This window comes from Phocoena phocoena, chromosome 4 (assembly GCF_963924675.1).
Source record: "Phocoena phocoena chromosome 4, mPhoPho1.1, whole genome shotgun sequence".
NCBI lineage: Eukaryota > Metazoa > Chordata > Mammalia > Artiodactyla > Phocoenidae > Phocoena > Phocoena phocoena.
In genome coordinates, this window is record NC_089222.1 from 124,938,654 (window position 1) to 124,949,916 (window position 11,263).

At 34.7% G+C, this 11,263-nt stretch overlaps 1 non-coding gene across 1 annotated transcript; it reads right to left on the bottom strand.

The window, feature by feature from the left end:
* Positions 1 to 10,745: 10,745 nt before the first annotated feature.
* LOC136123027 (U6 spliceosomal RNA) lies at positions 10,746 to 10,851 on the bottom strand. Its single transcript, XR_010655906.1, has one exon. It is a non-coding gene; the product is annotated as a U6 spliceosomal RNA (small nuclear RNA).
* Between the last annotated feature and the right edge of the window lie 412 nt (positions 10,852 to 11,263).

Here is an 11,263-nt window from a genome sequence, read left to right on the forward strand (position 1 = left end):
GGTCACTTATCTGTTCTTCTGCCTCAGTTATCTGCTATTGATTCCTTCTAGAGAATTTTTAATTTCATTTATTGTGTTGTTCATCATTGTTTGTTTGCTCTCTAGTCTTTATTTGTCCTTGTTAAATGTTTCTTATAATTTCCCCATTCTATTTCCAAGAGTATCTTTACTATCATTAATCTGAATTCTTTTTCAGGTAGACTGCCTATTTCCTCTTTATTTGTTTGGTCTGAAAGGTTTTTACCTTGCTCCTTCATCTGCTGTGTGTTTCTCTGTCTTTTCACTTTGCTTAACTTACTGTGTTTGGGGTCTGTCTCCCTTTTACAGGCTGGAGGTTTGTAGTTCCCCATTGTTTTTGGTGTCTGCCCCCAGCGGCTGAGGTTGGTTCAGTGGGTTGTGTAGTCTTGTTGGTGGAGGGGACTATTGCCTGTGTCCTGGTGGATGAAGCTGGATCTTGTCTTTCTGCTGGGCGGAAGTATGGCTGGGGGTATGTTTTGGTGTGCCTTTGAGCTTATTATGATTTTAGACAGCCTCTCTGCTAATGGTTGTTTTTTGTTCCTGTCTTGCTAGTTGTTTGGCAAAGGGTGTCCCGCAGTGTAGCTTGCTGGTTGTTGAGTGCAGCTGGGTCTTAGTTTTGAGATGGAGATCTCTGGGAGAGCTTTCGCCATTTGATATTACATGGAGCCGGGAGGTCTCTGGTGGACCAATGTCCTGAACTCAGCTCTCCCACCTAAGAGGCACAGGCCTGACACCCGACCAGAGCACCAAGACCTTGTCAGCCACATGGCCAGACCAAGTTCAACCAAAGTTGTGATACTTATTTTCCTTGTAGGAGTCCACATGGAATTATGAGGCACTTTGTGAAGAGTATATTAATAGCTACCACGACTTGGGCCCTGTGGATTACCTTTCCCTTCAGCCATAATCCTCCCAGCAGGTCCTGAGGAGATAGGGCTTCCATCAGCGTGAACTGGACCCCACAACGTCCCAAAGCCTAAGCTCAAGCAAGTGCTGAGGAGACTTGGCTCCCATTAGCATGGACTCGGCCCCATGTTGTCCTGAAACCCCCAGGCTGTCAGCATGGACTCAGACCCTTGTGTTCCAGAAACCAAAGCCCCAGGTGTTGAGGAGACCAGATTTACATCAGGTGCCCGGGGGAGCCAGCATAACTGAAGTTTATGAAGGACATGAGAAGATACATTATGTAAGAGTTTAACATGATACATTCCTATCTTTGTACTGATTTACTCATTTACCACATAAGTTTGGAAAACTTTACAATGTACTATGCACATGATAAGTACTTAGTATATATGAAATTAATAAAAGGTGAATAAATTACTTAATAAATGAATGCAAGAGAAGGGAAATTAATCGAGATAATAAGATATTGTCATCAGTTCTAAATCCACACACTGATTATTAAATTTTAAACAAACTACTTGTTAAATTATGAAACAAAAAATTTTTGAATTTGTTAGCATTTACTTTTGCTTTTTTAAATTTACCCTATCCATTCAACATTGTGCTTCCTGAAATAAAGCTAAAAATGTTAAATTCATCACACTGAGTAACTGTGAATTGTCTGGTTTAATTTGTACTGCCAGTTACATGTGTACTTAATGGCTGCATGAAATCATAACTCTCTGAGATAAAGAGATGAAAATATCTCACTTGACATTTAAGCTTACTTGGATTAATATGATTACAAAGTATTATACTGTGAGATAAAGTTCTTTTTTGAGAGACTAGTAATTGATATCCTGTGAGAATGAATGTAGATGGAATGGGGAAACTGGAATTGAAGAATGTCATTAATCTTTTTCCTAAAAAATAAATGCTTCCTGGGCACTTATTCTATGCTAAACAGTGTGTTAATTACTAAGAAGAGACTAAAAAAATAAACTTTCTGTTTTCCTGGAACTTAAAAGAGAGAACTAAATATTTCAAGACACACCTTCATTTTGAAAGGGCCATACTACAGAGCAAAAATTAAATAAGTAAATAAATAAACGATTTTGTTATAGAATCTTGAAAGTCATACTAGATTGCTTGAAAATAATAATCTAATACTTCAGACACAAGTTTGATTAGTAAAGAAAAAGAAAAAAGGAAAAAGAAAGAGACAGAGCGTTTACTGTCCAGAATCACATAAAAACATTTTTTTTTAAATGTAAGCATATTTTTTAGCTTCCATTCTGTTAAAAGGTAATTTACATAGTATCAATCTATCAGACCAATTTGAAAAAAAAAATAAATGGAGCATTTTAGTTCTCTATCATACTAAATTAGAAAAATGGGTCTATGGCTTTATTTCTAGTATACTTGATTAAAAACTACCCTTATTTAGGCATCAAATATATGAGATAAGAAAATAGTGTGCAATAAAATATTCCCAACATTTACACACAAATGATTAAAATAATTCAAAGGTGTACACACTTCAGAAAGTTTCCACATAGTTAAAAGAACTTTTCACTATTTTCTCTAGAGAGGTTTTATTGTAAATTATACATTTCTGCTTCTTAAGAAGAGAGAAACATGTATTCATTGAAATAAATGTTTCAAATTCTAATTCTGAATCAGTTGGTGTAGCTTGCAGTAGATCAATAACAACTAGAAAACCCAGATAAACGTATAAAAATAATCTATTAAAAAAATATAAGATGGATGCCTAGGTAAGCAGGGACCGAGGGGCCAAGCTGCTGAAGTATAGGGATCTTCAGAGTAGTGAGTCAACATTCTGTTGGCTTCCTTTTCCCTTGGACCATTTTCAAACTTGGTGGGCAAAACATTGAAAATTTACAGAAAAGATAGCAAATCGAAGGCAGAAAAACAAGCACAGCTTTAAGCAATATTGCAGAGCTAGGAAGATAATGTTGAATATCAGAACAGATAAAACAATCAGGACTGAAGCAGCCAAGATAATGGGAAGAAGCAAGTAACTGAGAGTTTACAAGAGAATGGAATAATCAAGAAGGATGAGAAGGCTAGCTTCTTTAATGCCAATGCAAATCGGAACTGAAGCTGACAAAAGTCAATATCTGGAAGCAATAATTTTAAATAAGAAAGATATCCATTCCAGCGTATAAAATTAAGACAAGTATCAACATTGCTTTGTCAAATTTTGATTAAATATTGCAGCAATTACATATGAATTTTAAAATCCTATATATAAAATCGGCAACTAGAAAACTGTCATGTCTTAGTTTTGAGCTGGACACAACTTTGTGTGTGTGTGTTTTAATAATGTAATTGCATATTTTTAGACTGACTTTTTCTGCTTGAAATTATTTTGAAAAACAAAAACTATTATAACTTGCTATTTTAATAAATAATTATGAGTTTTCTCTTGATTATTATTATTTACTATTTTATAAGTAAGTGTAATATGATCCTTCATACATTGCTGAGTGTTTGTTTTCCAGTTCCTGACTTAGAACTTGGATCAGGAAAATAAATTTGAAATGTACTACCACATAAAGTGAAAAAGTACATGTGAGAGCCCATTTTATATGGGGTGATCATATAATTTATCATCCAAAATGGAGTGAGAGTGAAAGGGTGGCTATTTATCATCATGATAGGAAGTCAGGCATATACTGGACTGTCACAGGAAACCCAGATGTATGATAACCCAATGCATAAACCTCTGTGACTAAACAGAGCACAGAGGTCATGATTTATTGTCCCATAAATATTGACTAAAGCTGATTCTGAAAGGAATAAACAAACTGAAGGGGAATTAGAGTTTCAGCTTGAAATTGAAGAAAGATCAGAATTTTTATGGATTTGTAGGAATATTATCTCCTATTCATTACTTCTATGGTGAAATTATAACTAAAATGATTTTTTTTGCGTTTCGCCGGCCTCTCACTGCCATGGCCCCTCCCGCCACGGAGCACAGGCCCCGGACGCCCAGGCTCAGCCGCCATGGCTCACGGGCCCAGCCACTCCGCGGCATGTGGGATCCTCCCGGACCGGGGCACGAACCCGCGTCCCCTACATCGGCAGGCGGACTCCCAACCACTGCGCCACCAGGGAAAGCCCTAACTAAAATGATTTTAATGGAATAAGTATTACTAGATGATTTGAAAAAATAGACCCAATTAATATCTTACAATTAATATTTTAAAAATTCCTCTTTATCATTCACTTTATTTTCCAGATCTTAATATAAACAGTAACACATCTCAAAGTGTTAGTGGGTTTTAAACACAAATTCTTTCTCCTTGTTTATCATAAATGACATGTGGACCAGAATACTTTCCACAGTAAGTACCCAGATTATAATTGATAGCTCAAAGTGTGATCATTATGAATATTAGACAACATCATCAGTACTATGTAAATATTTCAGAGTGACTTTGGAAAATTTGTTAAAAGGAGACAAAATTCTAAAAGTCCCTTTGAGTAAATCATGGTCAATTAAAATATGAATCTACTTTGCACGACTGAGAGGCCTGAACTACAGTGGATTAGGCAAATCTTGTTAGTTTCTCCCTGCCTCAAACTCTGCTCTGCCTAGCTGAAGATATAAGAAGTCTGACAACTGTATACTTAGCTGTCAGTCTCTCTGCTGAGTCGGTGGATATACCACTTGGCAAGGTCGGCAGCAACACCAACTGAAAGTAGGCTATCACTCTGAAATTTCACAGGTCGTATCAACCCCTCATGTGTGGACTGGAAATGTTAGAGAACTTTAAAGAAAGTCTAAAAACTCAGTTTAAAATTAAGTTGGATATAATATCTGACTGGTTATAAATTTCTTAACACTCCATTTTGGCTGAAAAGTACATAACATACCATTACTATACAAAAGACATCAAAAACTGCATCCTGTGTAATGATGATCAATATATATTTATGTTAAAAATCACAATTATTTTAACCTAGTGTGCTATGAAGTAGGATGTTTCCATTCCATGCAAACATTATATCTCATCTTACAGTTTGGGATATGCATACATTTTAATCAAAGAATATTCTAGATTTATTGAAGGGAACCCTAATTACTTCTCAGTCTATCAAATTTGCATAGATCATTTTATAAACTTTGAAATTGCTGAATAAAGATTGAGAATTAAAGAGGAATGGATGAATTCCAGCATCGATTACAGGAAATTCCCTCTTTGGCTTGTACTCAGAAATGTGTTGTTAAATATTTACTAATTAGTTCTCGGGGAGATGAAGGGGAAACCCTGACTTTTAGGATTTGTTGAGTCCCATGATGTAGATTTTCCCATTATAGCTGATTTTAAGCTACGTGAAAATTTAACAATTGGGTCCCATGAGCCAACATGAGCTGGCTCTAGCACAGTACTGCTTGTACTTTTCCTTTACAGGAAAAAGATTACATTAATTAATATTTATTAATTTGCCGATTCTTCTAACCCCTATTCATAACCTGAGAAATGTTCACATTTCCTTTTTCTGTTGCTCATTCCCCCAAAATGTTCTGATTGTCATTGCTAAGTTGTTTCCTATGTACTTATTTTTTATGCAATTATGGGGTGTTCCTTGAAGGAAATGACCATATGCTTGACTTTTTTACCCTTTTCCAGTATTATTACTAGACATACAGAGATTTGTAACATCCTAAATGCTGTTGGTTATGATGACCATATAAGACTAAACTTCTGCTTATTCAAGATTGAAAATCTACTGACTGAACTCCCATCAAATGAGTCGCCCTACAAGGTTTCATAGAAATTGACCACAACAATAAATTACAGTTCACAATTAGGATTAGGCAGCAATACATTGTTTATTCCAGGAGAGGAGCTGATGCTTTCCAAACCACAGATAGCAAACTGGGAAAAGAAAGTTATTGTGTAGCTTCTACCACATCATAGTGATGTTATAACCTAGACACTAGTCACAGCAGGAAAGAGACAACTGTTTTGTTATTAATTCAGCTTAAACATCTCACACACTTACAGTCATGATCATTCTCCCTGATTCAGAGATCCTGCCTTGCCATACCACTGTATACTGTTCCTTAGTGTGATGGAGAAAAAGGGATACTGAACATGTGCTGGTGATTCTTTCTAAATGAGTTTCCCCTATGTATCTGCTGCAGAAGGCTTGGCATATTCATTGTTTGGGCATTTGTAAGATCCTATGTTAGAGTGCTGTGGGAGGAAGACTGTCTATCACTTTGTATATCAAAGAAATCAGAATGTAGTTTATCTCCAGGTTCTAATTTGAAGAATAATATATTTAAGCTCATAAAATTTTACTACAACACTAAATAGAAATATTTCTAGGGACTTCCCTAGTGGCACAGTGTTTAAGAATCCATCTGCCAATGTAGAGCACACAGGTTCAAGCCCCGGTGTGGGAAGATCCCACATGCTGCAAAGCAACTAAGCCCGTGCACCACAACTACTGAAGCCCATGCGCCTAGAGCCTGTACTCTGCAACAAGAGAAGTCACCTCAACGAGAAGCCCGAGCACTGCAATGAAGAGTAGCCCCCGCTCACAGCAAATAGAGAAAGCCCACGTGCAGAAACAAAGACCCAACACAGCCAAAAATAAGAAAATAAATTAAGTAAAAAATATATTTCTAGGGAATCCATATTAGAATATGCATTTGGTTTAAATTACAATTTTTAAAAAATATCACATATACTCTAATAATTGACCATAACCTTAGGAATTAGCACAGAACTAAAGGTTTGAAAAGCAAGAGGTTTAATTGTCCATTTAGCCTACCACCTTAACATTAACTTTGCAGAAGTAGCTTACTAATTGCCAGGCAGTACAGTGTAGTGCCTCAGAAAATGAGATGCTCTTCCTCACTACATTGTTTCTGAAATTTATTCTCATCAAGGATGCTTGAGGAGTTCATTACTATCTCTCAAAGAAATTAAAGGAAATAGGCAACAATTCCATAAATTATTATTTGTTCATATAAAAGCATTCTTAGAATGGAGCATTGTATGGTTTTTCCACCTTAGATAATCAGCCTACATAACTTGGCTTTAGTTTACACTTGACTTTGAAATATGGTTAAAAAGTTGTTCAAATGAGCACATTATCTTTGATTTTGTCCTGACAGCAGCTAAGTCCTTTGAAATGTGTACTGCCATTTAACCTAAAGGCATATTTTCTTAATTGTACCATGTCCACTATACCTATTTATGTTTCTTTGGTCCACAGGATATATTTATATATCCTGAATTACTGTAATTACTCAGCCACTACCCAGCTTATCTCTTTGCATGCACACTCTGCACCTGGATAGTTTATTTGCATATTAGGGACATCTTTTCCTCTCTTGCTGCTGTAAATTGGGACAAATAGAACTTATTATCATAGGAGAGAAGAATCATCCTTTCTTTTTCCCATTAAATCCTGCTCTGTTAAACACTTCAGCAGACCCCTTGTCTCTACAGAAATGGTATTTTTTTCACAATAATTTGAAAAATATTCTGTGGTTGGCACCATGATTTGCTTGTGGCTTTTGTCCAACTAAACGAGAGAGAAAGAGAGGAAGGAGGAGAAATAATTTTAACCCCAGTTCATACATATAGATATCCATTGCAAATATTTCCCTTAACATGAGGATGAGATCTTAAAAAGATTTATTTTGCTAGATAGAATTCTGATTTTGGGGAGAGAAATGTATTTTAAATGTATTGCTTTGAATAGGTTCACCTGAGACTTTGTCTTCAAAGTAATTTATAAACATTTCAATTTACCTATGTTCCTGTAGTTGAGAAAGTTGTGGAGATACAATTTAATTCAGCAAAAATTTATGACATTTTTTATTATCTTAAGTAAATGTTGACTCCTTTTCCTTTGAGCTGAAATTTACTTTAAAAATGTCTTTTTATCTTTATTACAGATGAATGAGGTAAATACAATAAGGAGCTGGTTGTTCTTTTCCCTTTTTATCATTTTCTTTACATTCTTAACTAAATAAATCATGGTCAGACTTGAAAAATTCTGTCCTAATCATACTTTTTCCATAAAATGGTATGTCATCATCACAGGCTACTTTAACCTTTCCTTCAGTTGGTATTCTATAACACATCAGGCCTCTAGTGGCTTAACACTTCTTACAGTTCTCCTTTTATATACTTGACTATAAAGGAATCGGTATGAAACAATAACTAAGGACTTTGGAAGCAGAAGATTTTGATTTTGAAGTCTGAACTTGAACTGTTTTTGACATTCACTATCTATAATGGCCTTAGTCACAATTACATTATGTCTCTGCATTTGAACTTCCTCATTAAACAATAATAACATTCAACACAAAACAAATTTCTTGAGTACCAAATAACACTGGGGATATAAAGATGATAAGACACAGACTTCACCTTCAGAGAGAAAATAGTATGGCTTACTGTCCTTAGACCTAGGCAAGATAAGCTTGAACCTAGGCAAGATTGCTGGCTTTTCTCCAGCAATAGCAATACCCACCCCCATGGCTGGGAGCCTGCAGGGCCAATGAGATGTGTCCTGCTAGCATCTTTCCTTCTAAACCTTTCTTTGGGTACCTATGATTCCAGAAAGCTTTGCCCAATAGACTGGAGGCCACATGCAGGGCATGCATAATCCTCTGCTTGTGTCAGTTTTCTTAAGAACAAATGTACTATTAATGTGTACCCACAAGCAGGGGAAATGGCCAAGAGGCTACTATTTATAAAGGGCATAGAGAGAGTTGGACTTGCAGGTTGGCTGTTGAATTACATATATGAACTCTTGTCCCATATTAATCTCTAATCCCCAGTTGAACTCTTACAAGTACTAAATAAGGGTCTGATTAGAAAGAATATCTAACTCTAGCCTGAAGTAGTCAGGGAAATCAGTTGCTTTTGGTGGATAGAATGCTTAATCTTAATTTTGATGGATAAATATAAAGCACATAGTCAAAGTGTAGACACTAGGTCAGTCTAAAAAGATACTATGTTAATATAATGCTCCCCAAGAGTCAGGTTGACAGGGGGAGGAGTTCAACAAAGCTGTATTGTAAGTTTTAAAGAGAAGTTGTCATTTCTATTTGCTGGACCAAAGTTTAAAAAAAAAAAACACTAGGAAACATTATCTGCTACAATGTTTATTTCCTTTTGTTTGGCTTTACAGCTTTCCTTTTTGCCCTTCAAAGAGGAGAAAGAAGAAATCCAGCAATGTTGCAAGCATATATTGGTGAATTTTAATCATTGCATAATTCTTTCTGGCAGGATTATCTAAAGCTTACTATCCCTTCAAGTAACACTTTTTAAAGCTCTATCAAATCATGAGGCCAAAGGGCTATACAAACAAATACTTTATTAATTCAATTTTTCAATATGTTTGAAATGTGATCTCCCAATTTCTGTGCAAGCAGATTAAAGTCATAGATCTGCGTTTATCACGCCAACTTGGAATTAAACAAGAGAGCAAGAACTCCCCTTTCAATATGAGGACAAGAAAGGGGAAAGTTAAGTATGTCAGAGTCCAAATAGAGATTTCAAAGAGCAAATTTTCAATCTGTGAATCTATGCAATAGTGTGGGAAGAAGAAATGGAACCTGGCTAAATGTTCTCCAACGTAAGACGTCATATAAAAGATGAATACTTTAGCCAGGCTCCCTGACCACACACTGAAACCCACTGAATTCCACAATCTGAAACAGAGGTCACATAGATAAAGATGTGAAAGAGAAAGTACATTTTTAGTACTACAGGTTTAGTGTAAACAACATTTAAGTATGTGTAAATGCAAGTTTTTAGTTCTATTCTCCTTTTATCTGATTTTCTCAGGTAATTGTCCATTTTCATCTCTAGACTCATGAATATTTCAGCTATTTTGAATTGAATATTGTTTAAAATATTAGACTAACTCTACTCTTAGCACTTTGCTTGAAATTTAGCACAAAGTTAGCGTTCGAAATCAAGGAAACAAGCAAAACAAATGTTCCCCCTAAACCCTTCACAACAGAGAGTAGAAAGGATAAAACCTGCAGTCTTTGGCTTGGTTTTTACCTTGCTGATGATGAATTCTTTCGAATTCCAATTAGAACTCTGAACTTTAAATCTTTCTGCGATGAGTTTCAGAACTTTATTGTTTCCTTCAGCATACTCGTTTTCATCTTATTATTTTCAATTTCATTTATTTAAACTCTTACTTTAAAGTTACCACATGCTTATTCCTGAGCCTACAATATACTCAGTTTGGCACAAACACTAAAAGCAGAAGCAAGGAAATGTTCACCACAAAAATTAGGACAATATTTAACTTTAGGGAGGAGGGAATTGTGATTAGGAAGCGGCATATGGCAGCCCTCCTGGATACTGGCAATACTTTTTTTTGCCTTAGTTGTGTGACTATTACATGTTTGTTTTATAATGACTACATAAAGTGTATATTTGTTTTATGCATTTTCATTAATATATACTTCATTTCATTATAAAAAGGATAAAACAATCTATTTTGTCTACTAAATTATGGAGTTTTTGCTATAGGATTATATTGACTGTATAATACAGATTGTATACAGATATGTTAAACTACATCTTAAATTCAAGTAAATTTTGAAGATGATTTATTTTCTCTCTCCATGGAGTTCCTGAGGATGTTTGTTTACTCTATCAAGTCTAACAGCAAATGAGCTAGAGTTTAAAATAAGAGCTACTATACAACATCTGAAGGATCTTTCAGAAATTGTTTAGTCTCAGAATACAAATGGACCATATCTAAGTACCATTTGAAAATATATTCTGATTATGAAAATGGAACACTGTATTCTTTTTAAAAATATGGAACGCTTCATGAATTTGCATGTCATCGTTGTGCAGGGACCATGCTAATCTCTGTATCGTTCCAAAACACTGTATATTAACAAAAGCTATCATTAAAATATAAACTTTTTATAAAAATAAAATATAACTATAAATATTTCATTATAATATATAAAATATATTTAATTATATATATTATACACTATATAATATATTATATATTAGTATATATTGATTATAATGTCTATATTGTATGTATTATATAATTATGTTTATATTTCATTGTAATTAATCTCATCTCTATAATTAATCTGATTTTATTTTGGTACATATTTAGATGTTCATATTACCAATTTGACCGATACTATACTTAAAAAAAAAAATGTTTTAAATGCTGACTCAGCTGTCTTGGAGGATTAATTTTGTAGTGCAAGGTCAATAAACAGTTAACTTATTGTTTGATCAAATTCAAAGAAATTTATTTTGTCTCAAAATTAGTTGGTATATTCAAAGGAATAAAATGATTCTCT